General features: G+C 36.5%; 1 protein-coding gene across 11 annotated transcripts in view; it reads right to left on the minus strand.

Moving 5' to 3' along the window:
* The window catches only part of IMMP2L (inner mitochondrial membrane peptidase subunit 2), a 461,654-nt gene that overhangs the window by 97,303 nt on the left and 342,933 nt on the right, over positions 1 to 21,418 (minus strand). The gene's annotated exons all lie outside the window — the stretch shown is intronic.

The following is a 21,418-nucleotide window of genomic DNA, read 5'->3' on the forward strand; positions in this document are numbered from 1 at the left end:
TTCACGCAGGGAGGTGATTTTATCATGCACACCAAATTATTACCATGATGAAGCATTTACAGATGGGACTACGGGTAATGATACCTCTTATTTTGATTTGGATAACCAAGTCTGCCCATAGACAGAAACAGACTTTTGATCTACCTTGTTACCTCCAGCTGCTCATCACTTTTCACTGTCTGGAAGATAGACCCCTAAAGAAGGAGGCAGAAGGAGCACACTCTAGAAGTGAGGACAATCAACTGAAGAGAGAAAATCAGCTTCACCAGGAGATTCAGCTGAATTGTGCAGCAGCACTGATCATGGATGTTCACAATTCAAAATGGGAAGACTGGTTTTGGTGAGGTTTGTTTGGCTTGGGAAGGGTGGGAGAAAAGGTGTGAGAATGTTATAAGGACAAGCTAATTCTGGAGACCATGAAAGATTAGATGGATCAGGAATCACCAAAAGTGCCTTCTATTTTCTTTATTTGACATTATTAGTAAAATATATATATATATATATTTACTTTGCAAGTCATAAAATCCAAACAGTGCTTTTTCAAACAGCTTCAGAAGCAGCTGAAAGGAGGAGGGTGCCAGAACTATATTCTATTGAAAGTTCTACCTGTGTTTTCAATGAAAACTGAAACAATAATAGCACACTTGCAGGAAAAAAAAGACTCTAATTTTCATCTTTCCTTAGAACAGTTTCATATGACACAGGACTCAAGACCGAGCTCCTAAACCACTCAAAACAAAAATGAAAAACTTTCCTGAGTTGGTAAATATATGATTTCTTAAAGTGTAGTTCTGTAATAATTCAATTATGCTAAAAGAGCAATTCATTACTCCGCCTTTTTTTTAGGAAGAAACATGGCATACAGTCTGGACAATAAAATCATTTATGTTTTGAGATTCCATAATGCTTTCTGTCACTGGTAATTTATTTTATAAAGTGCCATATGAAACTACATTTTATAGAAATATATTTTAATATATGGGTTCATTGAAGTTGGCTGTTAATTCTGTTCTTCCTGATTAGACACTCTGAAAATTATTAAATTAATATCTTTCATCAGTGATAAAGGCAAACAATAGCTCAAAAAATATTTAATTTTCTCTTCCATTCATCTTCCTGAATATAAAAGAGTAGATAGTCATAAATTTTGTACCTTTGCAGACTTCAGGCAGAAGACTGAATTTCACCCAGGAGGGCAGAAAGATATGAAAGTTAATTCTGCTGACATGTTTACCTCATATGTGTCAGGAAAATAAAATGTCAAATGTCAGTCAGTGACTCCATCTCAGACCAGACACAACCTTCTCCTACTCCCAAATAATCTCCTCCTTTATTATGATTAGGAAATCACTAAGAGGAAAGAAAAAATGGAAACAAAAATGGAAATAATTTGGTCTGCAGGGATAGGTTTTTCAGAGGTTTGCAGAGACCCTGTGAAAACAGAAAGTCTTAACACAGGTATACAGTGTGTTGTTTAAGGCCTAAAGCAAAAAGAAAAAGATTACACGGTGCAGTAACTATCATTGGTTCTTTTTATCACTTCTGCAACACAGGAAAATACATATTTCTTTCTACTCTTGAAATAACCGTCATAAACCAGAAAAATCTGCTACAACTATGGAAAAAAAGTCTCCTACAGTGATTAAAGAGGAATAGTGTACAAATTCTCATATCAAAAAAGCAGAGAATTGTACAAAAGAAGTTTCGATTTAGAGGAAATAGAATTAAAATTGATGATGTTAATGTATTAAGGGAACAGGGGAGAAAAAAAGAAATGGAAAAGAAACAGAAGCAGCAGTTCTAATTATCTGTTTTAGTAGACAGGACTGATACTGCATGGATAAATTCCTCTTTAAGCTCAGCAAATAAATGTAAAACCTTCTGCCATTTCATGTATGGGGTATAGAGTTAATCAGATTGTTCCCACATGTAGGTCCAATAGAAAAACATCAAGCTGTATTGTAAACAATAAGTACCTGTATAGCTGTGAACAAAAGAGAAGCAAGAAAATCTATTTTCCTAAGACAATTCTTTCAAAATGTTAGCATAGTATTTGCACAGGGCAGTTATCTAGATCCTTTGCTTCCACTTCAGCAATCCTCCTGCAAAAAACTGTTCTATGGAACACATGTGAAATCTGAAAACAAAGTTTACTTTAGGCTGCTACTGTATGACTTTAGTAACAAACAGCAGCAATAAACTCATGTTACAGTGAACTGGATTATCCATTACTTAATATTGGTTTTAATTTTCAACATCATTTTCAGTTACTCCACAACAGATCAATAAAGCATTCACACAAGTAAATAAGGCTACAAGCTTCAGAAAGCCAAATTTAGCTAATGACAGTAGGTTATTTTTAATTACTGTTGTGAAGACTATGTTGAATTTTTTTGAGAACAAAAAACCCCAAACTTGTAGTTTCTTCCTCTATGAAGAGAGCACAAATCGTTTCATAACCAAAATTAGTCAGCAACACTGTCAATCTCTCACATGAATCTTGCAGAAATTAAACACTTTAATCTTTGGCCTAAATTGCAAGATGAAGACCACATGTGTGTGCTACATTGGCAATATGGCTCTTGCTCCAAATGTTCAAACTACCATTTATTCAGTTCAGTAGCTAACCATTTTAGCTAGACATGCTGAAAGAAAACTACTACCCGTCTTTCTGTGCTACAAGGCAAATTTACTAACAGAAATTGTACAACATCATTTCTGAGAAGAAGGAGATCCTTCTTCCTAAGGACATCTTTGAAGGTAACTGTCATCTACTTTTCAGATTCAGGCCTGAGTAAATAAATAATAATTATAAGCATAATGATCAATACCTCTGTGAAAAAAAAAAATACAAAATAAAGTGAAAAATTACTTCTGAATGCTTCTAGAACTCTTCAACAATGACAACAACAAAACGTAAAATCATCGAGCCAAATATCAACTAAAAGCACAGTTAGCTCATCGGGAATTTTACATCAATTTTTGAGAGCCCTTTGCTACAAAGGAAATGTAGTCAATAATGTAGTGTGTATTTTGAAAGTAATGTAAAAAAATCTATAGAAAAATAGATTTTAGTTGAGTCTTCTTAGACTCATTTATATGACTTGGCCTGTAATCTTGACTTGTTAGCTCTCACACACTAATTTTTAACTAAATTTAGAAGATGTCTGTATGAATTCTTAAGAGAACAATTTGTATAAGTAATCATTAACTTAGTATTTGTTAATTTCATATCTACTTAATTAGCATGAGTTATAATTACTGAAAAATCTTTTAAATTTCAGAAAGCCTCTACTAACAAAGAGTAGTTTTTCACTTTCTGAAACCTACTATTACTTTGAAGTAAAAAAAAATGAGGACTGTTTAACACCTCTTACTCTTCCCATTGTAAAGGTTCACTTTAGGAATAGCATAGGCAAAGATATTAAAATATCCAGGCTTTGATACATAGTATTCATCATCTGTTAAAAAACATACTATTGTGCGCAAAAAAATTTTCAGCATTTACCAAAGTCTTTGACACATTAGCAATAACCACTTATGCCACTGTTGTTCAAACTGTAGTTAAACTCTCAGTAGCTTTAACAGCAGAATCTACACAAGTTGCAGCAATTTTCTTGATCAGAATGCAATGGAATTACATTTCTTTTTTAGTAATTTTGACAGAAATTGACCTGAAATTCTGATTTCTTTTTCTTACATTGGAGGTACATTTTGAACCTTTGCAAAGGTGTTGTTTTTTTTTTTCCTCCATGATTTAATAGTTAACAGATGTACTTATATCTATCCTCGGCTAAGAAATAATTTCAATCCTGACAGTCAAAAATGAGCTCTATATGGTATTTTAGCCACCTGCCCACAAGCAAGAAAAATCTGCTTTTTTAGGATGTAGTAACAGTGCCAAAGCAAGCAACTTGGCTCAGCTAAGCTGGATGAGGAATGACTGCCTTCAGTTTGATTCGACCTTGAGAAATCAGAAGGTCTCAGCAATCTGCAAACCTTTGGGTATCATTGGGGAACAGACATTGTAGATAATTTTCTTTGTTTGCACAAAAGGAAAAAAAAACAAACAAACAAACACAAATACAAACTCTTTTGTAAAACAGGTAGTCTCTATCAACAACATAAATTGCTGTATATGGAAGTTTTCCACATACATCCATCTTCATCAAATTCATAGAATGAAAAAAGAGTAAGACATTCAATTTCAGATGACACCCAGATCCCAGGACACAAATCTTATTGTAATATATCATGTAAGTTGTACTGGTATCACCACAAGGAATCTTCCACATGACACTAAACACCTTCCTGCCCCCTATGAAATCTCTTTTTTCTCTTCCAACACACACATACAGCCATCTGTCTTTCTACTTTAACTCTTCCCTTACATATACTATATTCCTTTGGTCACAAGCTGTTATTGAAATCAGCTGCTTTTAGAAGACAGAGTTATGTATGTGAAGCAACTAGATTTTTTTTTCTGAAGGCCAAGTTAACAGACTATGCATGAAAGTATGTCAATAGATTAGGGAATGTTCTCTAATTGTGTACAGTTATCAGCTTTTGCCTTGGAGCTGAAATGTGTTTTCCTTAAAAGCTGCAGATTAGTCAGTCATTGCGAGGCCTGACTTTCAAATGTGCATCCAAGATCAGAACCAGAAAACTGATGGAGGAGATCCCATGCTTTAGAACTTGTGACAAATATGAGAAACTAGTAAAGTGTTGGAGGAGACACTGCCTGGGATACTGCTCCTGGAGCATTGCCGGATCTGATACATTCAGAAGGGAACTCCCAAAAGAAGACATGCCAGAATGACAGAAATGGCAGAATCTTGAAACAAGAGACATTCATTTGATGAGATTAGGAGCAGCCATTAAGGAGGCAGAGATTCCATCTGCCTATAATTGAGCAAATGTTTGAATGTCTAAATGCTGTAGGTTTCACCTTTTGCAATGAAAGATTTTGAAGTTTCAGGAAAAAAATCACAGAATCATTTTGGTTGGAAGAGACCCTCAGGATCATTGAGTCCAACCATAACCTAACTCTAGCACTAAACCATGCTCCTAAGAACCTTGTCTAAGTGCCTTTTAAACCTCTCCAGGGATGGTGACTCCACTACTTCCCTGGGCAGCTGTTCCAACGATTGATAACCTTTTCCATGAAGAATTTTTTCCTTAATATCCAATCTAAACCTCCCCTGGCACAACTTGAGGCCTTTTCCTCTTGATACTTGGGAGAAGAGACCAACACCCTTCATGCTACAACCTCCTTTCAGGTAGTTGTAGACAGTGATAAGGTCTTCCCTCAGCCTCCTTTTCTCCAGGCTGAACAGCCCCAGTTCCCTCAACTGCTCCTCATAAGACTTGTGCTCCAGACCCCTCATCAGCTTCATCACCCTTCTCTGAAACTCTCTCCAGCACCTCAATGTCCTTCTTATGATGAGGGGCCCAAAACTGAACACAGGATTCAAGGTGGGGCCTCACCAGCACTGAGTACAGTGGCACAATCAATTCCCTACTCCTGCTGGCCACACTATTCCTGATACAAGCCAGGATGCTGTCGGCCATTTTGGCCACCTGGGCACACTGCTGGCTCATATTCAGCCAACTGTCAACATCCTCAGATCCTTTTCTGCCAGGCAGGTTTCCAGACACTCTTTCCAAGCCTGCAGCGTTGTCTGGGGTTGTTGTGACCCAAGTGCAGGACCTGGCACTTGGCTTTGTTGAACCTCATACAATAGGCCTCAGCTCATTGATACAGCTGGTCCAGATCCCTCTATATAGTCTTCCTACCCTCCAGCAGATGAACACTCCCACCCAGCTTGGTGTCATCTGCAAACTTAGTAAGGATGCACTCAATCCCCTCATCCAGATCATTGATAAAGAGATTAAACAGAACTGGCCCCAATACCAAGCCCTGGGGAACTCCGCTCGTGACCAGCCACCAGCTGGATTTGGTTCCATTCACCACAACTCTTTGGGCCTGGCCCTCCAGTCAGTTCTTTGTCCACTGCAGAGTACACCCATCCATGTCATGAGCTGCCAGCTTCTCCAGGAGAATGCTGTGGGTTACAGTATCAAAGGCTTTAGTGAAGTCTAAGTATACAACATCCACAGCTTTTCCCCCATCTACTAGGTGCACCTTGTCATAGAAGGAGATCAGGTTGGTCAAGCGAAACCTGCCTTTCATAAACTCATGTTGACTGGGCCTGATCATATGGTGTACTTGGATGTGCCGTGTGATATCACTCAGGCTGATCTACTCCATGACCTTCCCTGGCACTGAGGTTAGACTGACAGGTCTGTGGTTCCCCAAATCCTCCTTCTGGCCCTTCTTGTAGATGGGCATCACATTTGCCAGCTTCCAATCAACTTGGACCTTCCGGGTTAGCCAGGATTGCTGACAGATAATGGAAAGTGACTTAGTGATCACCTCTGCCAGCTCACTCAGCACCCTTGGATGTCTGCCATCTGTCCCCATAGACTTGTGGGTGTCCAAGTGGCATAGCAGGTTGCTAACCATTTACTCTTGGACTATTGGGGCTTCATTCTGCTCCCAACCCCTGTCTTCTGGTTCAGGGGGCTCAGTACCTGGAGCACAACTAAAGACTGAGGCAAAGAAGGCATTTATTACCTCAGCCTTTCCCTCACCTCCTGTCACTATGTTTCCCCTACATCCATCAAGGGATTGAGATTCTCCTTAGCCCTCCTTTTGTTGCTGATGTATTTATAGAAACATTTCTTGTTGCCTTTCACAGCGGTGGCCGGGCTCAGCTATAGTAGGGCTTTGGCCCTTCTAATTTTTTCCCTGCATAACCTCACAGAATTCTTGTATTCCTCTTGAGTAGCTTCTCTCTCCTTCCAAAGGTTATAAATTTTCTTTTTATTCCTAAGTTCCAGCTTCTGCTCTCTATTCAGCCAGGTCGGCCTTCTTCCCCACTGAGTCGCCTTCCAGCACACAGGGACAGACTGCTTCTGCACCTCTAAGATTTCTTTGTTAAAGAGCCACCGGCTCTGTCAACCAGCCTTCTGAATAAGTCAAAGTCTGCCCTTCGGAAGTCCAAAGTAGCAGTTCTGCTGTCCACCCTCCTAAATTCTCCAAGAATTTAGAAAACTCAATCATTTCATGATCATTATGCCCAAGGCAACCTCCAACCAACACATTGCCCATGAGTCCTTCTTTATTTACAAACAACCAAACAACAGATCCAGTGGGGCTCCTTCCCTCATACGCTCAGTAACCAGCTTTGTCAGGAAGTTGTCTTCCATGCACTCCTGGAACCTCTTAGACTGCTTCCTTTCTGCTCTGTTGTATTTCCAGCAGACAGAAGACTCATTTTCTGGTTTCCTCATTCAGAGCAGAAATATGATAAAAAACAATCTTTTGTAATAAACAAGCAGTTACAGCAAGCAAGATGCTGAACAGCAAATGGGATCTCTTTTTTTCCAGCTAAAGTACTCCTGCCAAAGTGATGCACCCGTGTAGGTTCCTGTGACTCAGCAGTGCTAAGAATAAGTAGAAATCTGATATAGAAAGTACAGGAGATGCTTGCAGCTCTGTCATATTAATTAGATAATTTCTTATAAAGCATGTTGTTCTAAACAAAAAAAAAAATATTTAGCCATTACTTGCTTCCCTGGTTTCTTCAAAATAACAGTTAATCACTTTTAAAACATACAGTATTGGGGAAAGTTACTGTATTTCAAATTAAATTAAAAAGCAGTCGAATCAGATACTGATATTTACATTTTTTGCCAACTACCTGCTGTGTGAAAGCTAGTTAAATTTTCAAAATTATGCATCATGTTTTGCATCAGAGAACTTAAAAACTATATTTCTAATAGATGTCTATACCACACTGAGTGAGGTATACAAACATGATTATATCACTATCCTATATCACTGTCCTATATCACTAGGACAGTGCAATGCAGCCAATTACAGCATAACATTTTGAAATCAGAAGAAAAGTAGTCACGCAAAATTTTGTATTACTAATGCAGCTGTCCTTTATTAGAATTAATAGAATCTTTATTGGAGTTAATAGAATCTAGATCTCATTTTCACTAGGGCTTTCTTTATACTAAGTCAGCAAAGCAATGAGAACTGGGAATATTAGTTCTAAGGTAACAAGATACCAATGTGATGACCAATTTTGAAACACAGATAAGTACAACGCTCAGATTTTCAGGCAGTAATTCACGCAGTGATTATTGAAAAATTCACTATTAATTGATATCTTAAGTATGCACGGTTAAGTGAATTCTGAATTTCCATTATTTTATGTCAAGATGTGCTTTATAAATGATATTTGCATTACAAAATATTTGATATTTTTATTATCTATCATAACTAGTACATATTGCTAGTCTCTCAGACATATGACTAGATGAAAGGAACATCATCTGAGTAAACAAGCCTAAGTGAAGTGTTCTAAAACACTGCCATCCAAAATGCACTGTGCTTTTATAAAAATGGGGGTGAAGAAAACTGATGCAAACATTTTGGTGACGAGGAGAAATTATTTTTAGTGCCATATTACAAACAGGTACAGAAGCCACTCTTCAAAGCTCAGCATAATAGATTTAGCTTGGCAAAGACTTATCTCCTTCCACCAAAAGGGAAAGCTAGGAAAATATGAAAATATATTATGTACATCCATTTGTATATTAATAATTCTTTTGTTTTACATGTGACCTGATAAAGCACTTACTCTCTGCAAGCCTTATTCTGACCTGTTTTTTTACTTATGTATTGTATATATAAATATATATATGATAATACACATGACCCACATTACATACACATCAAAATAAAATCAGATTTCTTAAGCCATATCACTTTAACTTCTGACTCCATATATTTAAAAGACACATAAATGTGGCACTCAGGGACATGGTTTAGTGGTGGACTTGGCAGTGTTTGGTTTACAGTTGGACTCAATTATCTGGAAGGTCTTTACCAACCTAAATTTTTGTATGATTCTATATATGCTTCCTCAATGCACTCCTCTGCTACCTTCAAAATCTGTCTGACCATTAGGAACACTTTCATCATCTCAGTTTTTCTTAAGACACACAAAACTACCACCTAATTAAACTACAACAAATAGATTGAACACATTTGTCTGAGTACCAACCAGCTATAGAAACAAAAATGAATTAGAAAAACTTCAAAACAGTTTATACAATATAGTTGACAGTTCATATAATAATATCTTTTTTAGTCAACAATATTTACAGTTAACCAAGTCCAGACAACATATTATTTACACTTGCTTCATTTATCAGTATATGGCAGCATTGTTGTTACTGTATTTGAATGACAGTACTGCGAATAATACAGATTAATATAAAAGATCACCTACCAAGCTTTCCATTTCATTAAAGAGATTAGTCAGATTTTGCCTTCAAGTCTTTCCGTAATGTTTTTTTTTCTTTTGTAAAAAACCGAGTATTTTATTATTCCTGAATATGTAAATGAGGATATGCCAACAATGTTAAAGGCCTTTCTACAAAATTAGTTCCACTCACTCTAGCAGTTTAATGAAATAAATGTATATTACACTACTGTGTATATTTATCTAAAATGATAAAATGACTGAAAGGACAAAGAACAAGCCAGCTTGTCTGCTAGAGATATTAGCGTTATTTTAAGCCTGAAGTTCTCTTGATGACACTCTATTTAGTACCAGGCAGCACACTGCAACAGAGAAGCAAACAGAAATAATTTTAAGAGAGAAAAGATTAGAGATCATTGCTTATGAGAATCACAGAATTTATGGGATCATTGCTATGAGCAAAGGCATCCTTGACAGATCAGTTTCTCAGCAAAAGATATTAAACATACCTCTGAATCCAGATAAATTTGACGAAAGCATACCAAAGAAGGAGGAGTCATGCCCCGTCTTAATATCACATAATTTCCCAGATAATTGCTTAAAATTCTGTTCAAGACTAATGTCAACATAATTCATTCTATACTCTGCTGCTTTCTTCCTTTCTTTCCTGAATTTTCAAGATATCCTGAAAACACTCAAGCTTTTAAATGTGTACATGAGACAAGATTCTCTGTATCTCAGTGCATTTCTCCTTCGTTTATTTCCTTCCAGTTAAGTTTTTCATTATTTCTAGCATTCACTGAGAATTTTTCCCAAAGCTATAATTTCATTTCATCTTTGATGATAACTATATGAGGTGATAACATTTCTAGATGGTGTTTTCTTTTCTTTACACATTCTAACCTGGACTTTAAAGATATGTTTCATATCTAGGGCCTGAGTTTTGCCCCCTTTTTGATACTTTTACCCATATGTATATATTCAGATGACTGGATATGAATATACACATCTGAACTTGATGATCTTAAAGGTCTTTTCCAACCTAAATGACTCTATGATCACAAAGATCTGTTACACAGATGCTGGCAAACACTCTGTGAGTTGAGTTTAAAAAGCTACAGCTGCCAGAAGTTATTTTTTAGGTCTTGTGAACAGCAGAGCTGCAGCAGGAGTATCAACCACCAATGCCAAGTGATCTGGATTTTAATCAAATAATTTCTCCTCAGGTAAAATTTATTTGTAGTCATTTCCAGTCACTTTTTATTATTCCCATTTCTACCTCATTTTGCCTTTCTGTATTTTTTTCAACACATCCTGCCTTCCTTCTTAAGCTATGTAAAAGACCACTGCAGACCACTATGCACATAACACAGCAGCACAGGAAGGAGGCCTGGGGCTACCTCAAGCACTTCATGCTTGTTCTTGTAAAGCAGAACTCATTTTGCTCCTAGGAATGCTCAACTAACAGTAGCTTCCCTCCCACAGATGATGTTATCCCTTCTTCCTCTAACATTTGTGGGTGGTTTCATATTTGGGTCTTCTACACTATTCACTTCATATCACATGTCACTTTGTTTTCAACTGTTCAAGCACTAACAGCATTCTCATTTTCTGATCATTTCCATCCTTTCTAGGAAAATGTAATTCTGGTGAATTTTTAATAAAACTATGGATGATTTCTGCTAAACTGTATTTGAAATCACGTGCAGATAAGCTCAGAATCTGGTCTCCCCCCTCACCCCCCCTCCCCCCTTTTTTTTTCTCTCCCCAAACTGATTAAAACTATAGCAAAACAATGCTGAGATGATACTGTGAAATACCTCTTCAAGAACCATATTCGTTTCAAGGTCTACATACAACTTGCATAATTGCCTCTAACTGCATTGAGACTATTCTTATTTAAAATGAGTATTAGTAAATTATATATTTGACATCAATACGTACTTTGCAATTTGTTCAACATTGTATACTATCTAAAGATAACTGCATATACTATATTTATGTGAATACAAATATTCCTACACACTTTTACACAAATCTGTCACTCCCATTAGAGGTACTGAAACTACTTCATTTTTTTGCTCAGCATGTTCTCTTAATCAGAAAAACTGTAATTTGTTTTCAAGATAAATTAAACCAAAATCAAATCAGTAATTTTGTGTTGTATCCACTGCATTTATATGGGTAACCAGCTTACTTATTCAGCAAAAGCAAACGTATATCTCATTTTTCTCTACTACAGTCCTTCACTTACGAATCTGATTCCAATTGCCAACACTGTGCCCTTTCAAATTAAGATTATAAAAATTATTCAGTTTTCTTCTTTTGATGAATGTCCCATTAACCAAGTGAGTGTATAATTTCATTACCTTCTCACATTTCTCTGCTAAATTTTATTGATAATTAGTATGATAGGTTTTTGCTAATATCACTAACAGCTATTAACAATATCATATTATAACATGTATTAGATGGGAATCATTTGTTAGATTCATTATCATTAGCTTCACAATTTTACCAAGGTAAAATCTTACTAGTTATTCTAGGTCATCTAAGTACCATTTTTGTGAAATTGGAAATTTTATACCTGTAAGAACAGGAGGATAGAGATCAAAAGAGTACTGCTATCAAAAGATTAATTCTTGTACCCTACATTCTTTTTTTTATTAATATTGAATCAACTGGGAAAATCGCTGGGTAAAATTTTAGGTTTAGACATGTCTGAAGGAACTGAAGAAAATTGTTTGGACTGGTTAAGTTTTACAGTACTGTAAACAAGACCAAGTTTTCACCTGATACATACTTAATGGTTTGGGCTTAAAGACATACTGCAGCAATATGTATCTTTTCCCCTCTTTCAATAATAGATACAGAAATTTTCCTCTCAGTAAGAAAGGAGATGGTCCAACCTTTCTCAAGATTAAAAGTTGTGGAACTTAAAAGTTGACTCAGCAGTTAATCTCCATCCTGCAGAATCTGAAACTATTAAATAAAACTCCCTATAAAGTTCTCCTTGCATGAGCTCGCCTTTTCTCCTCGCACAACTCCTCTCCTTTAGCAGTTCTGCAATTTCTTCTGCCACAGGAACTGTCAAGGGAGAGCCTGTAGCCCAATTCTGTGACCTTTGATTACCAACCCTGTGTGTTTTCTCAGCCTCAGGGTGGAGGTCAATGGCCATGCCAGCCTTCCAACAAACGTGCTCTGTCTGCCTAAATGTGAGAGGAAGAGGACGGGAGGAGAGAAAAAAGTTTGAAAATTCTTTGTATCCCAGAATGGAAAATCATGGCATCTACTGCCATGTACAACTCCATTGGCCTATTGCTATTCTGAGGAATTGCTGAATGTAGAATAGATCTCTTTTTTCCAAAAAGTGGTGATAGGGTGGTCACAAAAGCAGAGCTTCTTCATCACTGCTAGAGGCTACTGAGCTTCCACATTCTGATTTCTGGACCCCTCTCAGCTTGAGGCTGGCTGAATACCAAATACTGAGCATAGACATAGAATGAAGTGTCAAGTCCAACTATTGCAGCCAGGGAAAACTATGCAGTCAAGGAGAAAAAGACTTGCTTGTATAGAGGTTCCACTCCAATTTCTGATGTAGGTATCCATTTTATAATCCGAACTTACTGCATTAAAACACAGACAAATCCATCTGGGTGACCACAAATCAGGCTTTTTCTCCTCCCTGGAATGGTGTGCTAACAACTGGACTAGAAGCAGTATTTCTTTTTTGCCCGCTCTCTTTCTCAATACCTTCCAATTAAATTTCAACCAGCTCTTTCAATCCTCAACTCACCTCTTGGAGGAATGATGGGGCACAGAGGCATCACGAACAAGCCTACAGTTTGGTGATTATGGCATTCTCCAGAAATAAGAAAGAGTGGGGTCAAACCCCACTCTGACTTTACAAGGTGTTAGTTGTGCTTTTGATTGCATCTAATTTGGTGTCTAGGCACTGTCTGCTAAACTACCTGGCACTTCTGTCTACGTGCAGCTGCTTATAATAAAGTACCAAGGAACTGCTGGAGTATCAGACCTCTGTCCGGGACAGAAATGGGAGTGACGGCAATGAATCTGCATTTACCCGAGATTCAGATGGTCTGGATTGTACTGAGACCATGAAGCTTGAAACAGGACACTGTCCTATACCAACAAAAGTGCTGTTGAAACATCATATATAGATCAGCACAGCACATCAGCACAGTCTAACCAGTCCTGCCAAGACTGACAAGGTACTTGCTCACTGATGTAAAAGGGCCTTTAAAAATATATATATATTTAAAGTTATCTACTCTAGAATAACTTACTCAGGAATAAGAAAAAGATCCATAACTCTGTAGAGCTTATTTAATAAATAGTGAAGAGAGATTCTGCAGTTTCCCATGTGTAAATGTCATTTGCAACTGGTAAAGGAAGTTTTAACACATCATAGAGAACAATACCCCATTTGATTTTTTGGAACCTTATAATATCATCATTGTGAATAGCTGTCACAGATAAAATCAGATTCTTGTAGACCTGTGCCTGCTAAAAGAGTCTGGCTATATCTTTGCCTAGTTCCAACTGTACAAAATAATTCCCCACCCACATACCTCTCACACAAAAGTTAATTGTTACACATTCTTTATTGCTTAGCATTATCTAAAGGTATTAAAATTGCCTTAGCTGCTTTAGATGGTATATAGAAAAGCAGAACCTTGACTTAACAAGTCCATTCAAGATGTATGTTTTTTTTCTTTTTTAAAGGACTCTACTATCCAAAAGCTAATTGAGAAGCTTGCAAGTAATCCATAAAAACAAACAAACAAGCAAACAAAAAAACAAAACCAAACAAACAAAAAAAACAACCACAACTCTGTGTTATTTAATAAATATATATTTTTATCATGCAAGTTTTAAAAATTTCCAAATATTTCAATTTTTAATCTCAAATATGTAGGGTTTGGCTACAGACTTGCCTGATTTTAACCTGAAAAATTTGCTTTAAAAAAAATAAATCTAAAAACCCATGGGTTTTTATTAAAAGATATGAGCACATATCCATAGATCAGACTGCAGAAGACACTTGCTTTTGAACAGGTGATGCTCTTTCAGACTGAATTTCCAAATTACAGTTTTGCAAGACTCCATCCTTTGAGGTTTCCCATCTCTTTTACAGGTACAATGAAATTCAACTTTGGTTTACATATCAAAATTATTTTAAAGGATATTTGTATTCATAGAAAGCTAAAGTGACCTAAAATATAGTCTGCAATTGCCAACAAATATTTTTTTAAAGAAATTTCCATGTGTGAAGTTTTTGCAGCATTATCAGCGTGTAACATAGTATAAACTACTACTACTGAAATGCCTTAAACATGGTGAAAGCACTGCCTATCAATATGCAAATAAAAACCAAGATATAACAAAGTAGTTGTAATACAGACTTCTCTGAAGCAGCATTTAATTTATTTCAAAACAAACTCTCAAGAGAAAAAAAAAAAGTTATTTTCAGGAGCCTTTATCATGGAACACTTTTCAAAAACTGGATTTTGGTTTATAGAACATTTCAGTTACTTTTACCTGACCATCCCTATAAAATCATGTGGCTGGAGAGAGGTTTCATTTTTCTTTTTATTGGGAAAAGCCCAGTGAAAGTTATAGATTAATTTTATAAAATATGAAAAGCATTTATCACCTTCTCCAACACAAGTAGGTTAACTGAATTTAATTTAAAAATCCTGAACTGCATGTTATGAGAAAAATTAAGTAACCATGCATGGGTTACAGCATCTCCATAATAAACATGTGCTGATAATGTGTAATTGTTGCTGGACTAAATATCAGAAAGCAATGTGCTTAATTCACACTCACCAGCTACATCCATCCTGTTTTCAGCTCACCATGCCATCTGACATGGATCCCTGTGTCCCTATGGACACCTGATGGTGCCTCAGGTTCTTGCTGAAAATGCCCACAGAGCACATGGCAGACCTTGATTGCTTGGACATCCTACCTGCCCTTTGGCAGGAACCCCAAATCTCCCAAGAAGTATCCCACTACCATGTGTCAATAAGCCAAAGTTAGATAACAACAATTATTTGGGCCCTAGGATGCCCACCTTGCTCACAGTGCATGCAGATTTGTACCTGGGTCCACCTGGGGAGAAGAGAGGCACCATGTTTTCTTTCCCTATTGCCTCCAAACCTCATTGAAGTGTCATACCCCATGTAATTTTGGTCTAGAATAAAAACTTATGACCTTTTGCAAATTGAAGCACTGAAGGATTCATGCATTCAAGAATTATCCCAGTTGAATTCAAAGTATGTCTATTCAAGACACTTTGTTCAAAAGTTCAAGCAAGGCAAGGTGGAAAAAAAGAGAAGGAATTTTGCTTGAAATGAAAGTCTGTCAATTTATTTGCATCTGATACACACAGACTCAAAGTGACCCCTGAAATAATTTCAAATAATAGACATAAATTACTAAATAAAAATACTGAAATAATACTAGTAACTTTATTTTTCAAATTTTAAAAAGACATATCTCTAAGCACTTTTTTATAACTAAACTCACAGGTGGCTACTTTCATTATTTCTTCACAATTCTAATTAAACTCGTGAAATAAATGATGTTGGTGCCTTTATGCCTGACAGTACAAGGAATGAATGTAGAAAACACAGCACACAACACCTGGTTTTAATTTCTACACAACTGTCTAAACAGTAATGCAAGATTCAAGTTCTTCCTCCTATTTTTAACCTTGGCTGAAACAGAAAAATGGGAGAGAAAAAGCGCTCTTTTTCATATTTCAGTATAACTTCAAATACAGGTGTGTGCATGAACACCTGAACATACAAATGGTTATTCAGAAGGGCTAAGTAAAGCTACCTGGAGCAATCTATGTGCAGGATAATTTTTCTAATATTTTCTTCCACTACAAAAATTTTTGTCTTTGCACTACAATCCTGTGAAGCACTCAGCAAGTGAGTCATCAGAGTGACTGGTCATTTCTGTCCCTTACTGCAATGTATGATAAAGGGGAAAAAAAATAAAATTAAAAAAAAATAAAAAGAAAAATGTGTAAGTATGAATGAAACAAATATTCAAGTATTTTTATCCTTAAAGGGAAATATTTTCTAGGAGGTTTCTACAATCTATTATTTTTGCTGAAATAAACAATTATAATTTGAAGCAAGTATGCAAACTCTTTTCTTGATATTAGTTTCATACCTAAACACAGATACTAATATTTCTTGGTGTTTAAGCTTAAGATAACTTTACACTAGATCCAAAAAGCATACTCATCATTAATCTTTTGTGAAGAGCATAAGAAATGTCTTATTTCTGGGTCTGAGCAGCAGTCCATGTAGCCCTATAGTCTGTCTCCCAACAACTGCAAAAGCATACAGTGCCCAGGAAAAGCATGTTAGTCTGGCTTCTCTCCATGAGCATCGAGATTTACTGTATCAGAGATGTTTGATCATACATCGCTGTCTACTTCATTTAGTATCCCTTTATTGATCTGTTATCCATGAATTAGTCTAGCCCATTTTGAACCTGTCTATCTCCACAGTCTTCTGGGGCAATAAATTCCAGAGTTCACCACCTGCTGTACTTTCTTTCATCTGTTATAATCTCCCACCAGTCTCATCAAGTGCCCCCAGAATCTGTATTGTGGGATTTGGTGAAGAGTTCAGCTCATGTACTGCCTTCACAATGTTGTAAACCTTAAGTATTTCTCCCCTCATTCTCTGCAAACTGAAGATTTCTCATGTTTTCAGTTGCCAATGTCAGGCAACTGCTCGATCACCATAATTTTTGTTGTTTTTGTCTTTAACCTCTCTCCATGTCTGCCTTTAAAATTATGTCTCAAGAAGGAAGAACTGACAGTTCCTTTAGGGGTCTTATATTCCTAGCCTGTTAAGGCAGACCTATACTCGCTTAATATTTTGTTAGTTTTTCAGCTTTGGTATTACAATTTAGATCAACAGTGGTAACACAATAAACAGAAATGCTTAATTTAGGTATAGTCTAATACTATTCAGAGCAGTCTACTATTTGCCACATGCACTTGTCTTTAAACATTTTTTTTCTGAAAGAGCTCAATTACACACAGTCCAGTGTTGGACAATATAAAGAAATGATTCATGGAGCCTAAAAGGATTTAGAAAGCTGATCTTTGCCCCTAGGAGCAGATGTTAATAATAGATTCTTTTTTTCTCACAACACTGGAATTTCATATTGCTTTGTTAACAGGAAAAACCTGCAAAGCAGTAAAAATTTCAAACCAGAGATCCTCAAAGAAATAATTTGAATCACCTACAGAAGGAAAGGGCATTGTCCTCATTAATACTTCCACAGCATTTGGTAACCTCACAGCATTGAGTCAATTGATATCTCATTAAACTGCTGTATTTTTCCCATTCTCTTTCTCCCCAAGTACATTTTTCCATTTAATGTTACTAAACCAAGAAAAGGTTCGTTTAATATGAATTCCTGAAAAAGCCTTCAGAATTATTTTTTGACCATTTTAAATACCAATAGAGAACATAATCCTGTGTCTAGGCATAGCAGTAACTTGCTTGTCATTGTCTTGTAAGTTAGCAGGAACACAGGTATGCTGAACACTTTATTCAGTCTTGCATTGTTAAGAAATACTTGGCAAGAGGAGGAATATTTCTGTTGCTTTTTTGAGTCACAAAGTGCTACACAGGAAGTTTTCCTGATTTTGCTTTACATAATTTTGCAATATGACAGTAGGAAAAAATAGAGATATTTTTGTATAATAACAGAGAACCTCAGCATGCTGGTATTTCTGGAAAGAAAAATGCTATCAGCATGATCAGATGGTTATAAAGAAGTAAGATTACAGTGACAAGAAGGCACAGAAAAAACGTCTAATCATAATAGCCTGAGACAGACGCAAACCTCCAAACTCATATTTATAAAGCACAGAAAAGAAGGAAAAAAAAAAAAAATCAATCAAAATCAAAACTCTTGCTACTCATGATGGCCAGAATAAGTGTATAATTTAGGATCAAAACACAACAAAGATTATGTCCCTAAACATATTTTGAAATGAGGGATACCAGGCTCTGCCTGCTTTAACAAAGTGTAAACAGTCATCACCAAAAGCTGAATCTGAGGTACAAGAAAGAAGAAAGAAGGATCAATATATAATGTATCACACCTTTAACATTACTTTGAACATTGACATTACCTTTTGTCAGTGTGTATTTCAAAATTGAAGTTTTGTAGGTATCATGCAAAGCTAAAGGATCAAGAATAAGACTTCCAGTCTTAACATCAGATTCCATAGGTTGGTGACTCAAGCCAGCGGAAAATATACTCATGCCCCCACAGAAAGTCTACTATTTCAATTGCTTTCCCATTTGCATCAGGATGAAACAGATATCTTTCACTACCTTTCACTTCACTGAGATAGGAGAATGTTAGCCATGAATAACATCTGTAATTAAAATTTCACCAAAACCAATATATATTTTTTGACACCAAATCATGTAGGAACCCTGCATGTTCCAGTTTAGAAAAAACAAAACAAAACACATGTATATGAAAATAGTCTGAGTACTCCCAGTGATTTCAGATGGAGGGTCAGGGAAGGGGAAATGGAGATCCATTCAGTCTGAATAGTCTGCACTTCAAATGGATCTTTTGTTGAATAAAAAAAATTTGTCTGGAACAAGAAAAAGTATTTCCACTGATAGGTTTCTAGGATCATTCAGGGAAATACTTTGAACCTCTTATTTTGGGCTAGCACTATGCCAGTCAATCACAATCGAGTAGAAAAAAAGTGACATTATAAAAAGCACTCAGGTGACCTGAACCAGTTCTTGGATTCTGAGAAATGTACATCAGCCACAAGCATCTACCAGGTAAAGACAGTAGACAAGAACAAACATGGAGACGGCTAAAACTAGTACTGATACAGCAGTGAGTTCAGTAAGTTGCAGCTACCCATTGCACAATGGTATGTATTCCCCCTTGCACTTTTCTTGGAAAGCGTTTGAAGGGGCCTTGATGTGAAATGTGAAAATGACTTGGTAGTTTGGGTTACTCATTCATTTTGTTCCACATGCAGCAAGAATGATAACACTTGTTCACTTTACAAAGTAAAGTGGTCCTAACCAAAAGGAGGGTCCTCAAATGCTCATAATTTTGTTCTGGAAACAATATAATTAACTATAATATAACTTCTGCATAGAAGACTTTACCATCCTTTACCATCCTGATAGAGAAACTGGCAAAAGGTAGGGAAGAACAAGCACTATTATTCACATTTCATAGACTGAACTGAAATGAAGAGAATGATTGGTTTGTGCAAAGCTGTTCAACAAAACCCAGATTTCTTAAGTGCCACACAAGACCGTATCTTCCTTATTTGACCACTTCTATGACTTCATTTACGAAGATAATTTTTAACTGTATTTTTTATCTTAAGTTTTTTCCATCAGAAGCTGTTACTATAATAAATGAAGAGAAAATAATTTGTATACACTATACTAACGATTTAGCTATACAATACCAAGTCCCATCTGTTCATGTTTGTTCTTCAACACTGGAAAAAATCAGTTTTGACAGAGCCAGGGGCAATGGACCATGAACAGAAAAACAGAAATACTAATATTACTATTAATGCTAACGTATTTCCATGGGCATCTTTCTTCAAGGCCACAGATGAGTTGGATTTGCAGGAGTTTCTCCCACAGGATTAAAGGGACATCACAACAGAACCAGAGGAGCAATCAAGGGTCTGCATATGTTGCTGGAGGGCTGGGATGGGGAGACTCCTATCTCAGTTGCTATTTAAAAAGCACATACATCTAGTCCCCAACAGTGCAAGGGGAGCCAATGGAGCCAACCTTCCCAGCCTTTCTTTCAGATGAGCTGCTCCAGCACAACTCCCCATCAGTCATATCTGTCATTTCCCCTGAGCATTAAGACTACAATTAATTCCTCATGCTTCGCTATGCAAGGAAGTGGCACTATATAATCCCCAGAGAGTCGTTCTCCCTGTCATAGCAGAGAATCTTTACAAGAGAAAGAAAAATAATCTGACAGACATGTGACAGCTCAAAAAACTTTGTAAACATTTGCTTCAAAGAAGAAAGATGCACATATGAATTTCTTCAGAGGACATCTTTAGAGCTCTATAATATTGCACTGGCCTTTGAGAGAGCAAATAGGGGCAAGCTGCACAGAAAACTGAAACAGTTGCTACCAGGTAATTGCCAGCTCTTCCTCCTATTCAATGACTTAGTTAGTATCTATTTTAAGACAGGGACAGTCAAATTTGTTATCTCCTGATGGGAAAATTCCTCAGAAAGAAGAGCATATTATGTGATTTTCTCAGGTAGTGCATGCCCAGTTCACTCTTCAGCTTCTCACCTGATGAGTTGCAACAAGTGCCTCACCATGCAAAGTCAGTGGAAACCAGTAAGCACCAAGACAGCTGGTATGGCAGAAATAATTCTCATATCTAAAAAGCAACATGCTATATCACTGTGGAAATACTACAACACTTGCTGTACTGAGAAAAAGCAAAGCATTAGCAACATCAAAAGTATCTAACTGGGGAGCTACTAAGGAGAAAGAAAGAAGCAGGATTTCCACACCAGCCTTTTGCACTGCTAGTGCAAAGTAATTTCCCAGTTATAGAAATAACAGCTTAAAAACAGCTATTGGGAAACCTGGAAATAAAACTTTACTAAAGACAAATATTTGACTAGTCTGATTATTAATAGCTAATACATCTTCAGTGAGAAAACCTCAGGAAAAGTCTGATTTTTCACATTTCATCACCTCATATCAGCTCTTCATTTTTATGCCTGTTTGATGCATATTATTAATCAAAGGGTTATAAGAAAGAAATGACAGTAAAAGCTAAAAAGATAAGCCGAAGAAATACCAGGAATATAAACAAGACACTCTCTTGATCAACTAGATATCATATTTATTTTCAGTATTGTCAGTACATGCTCAGCAATGTATAAATATGAAGACAGTATCTTGACTGCAAAGGGCTTAAACCTCGTACAATAAAATAGCTGCCTTGCAAAGCTGAATGGCTT

Source organism: Columba livia, chromosome 1, assembly GCF_036013475.1.
Source record: "Columba livia isolate bColLiv1 breed racing homer chromosome 1, bColLiv1.pat.W.v2, whole genome shotgun sequence".
NCBI classification, from domain to species: Eukaryota; Metazoa; Chordata; class Aves; order Columbiformes; family Columbidae; genus Columba; species Columba livia.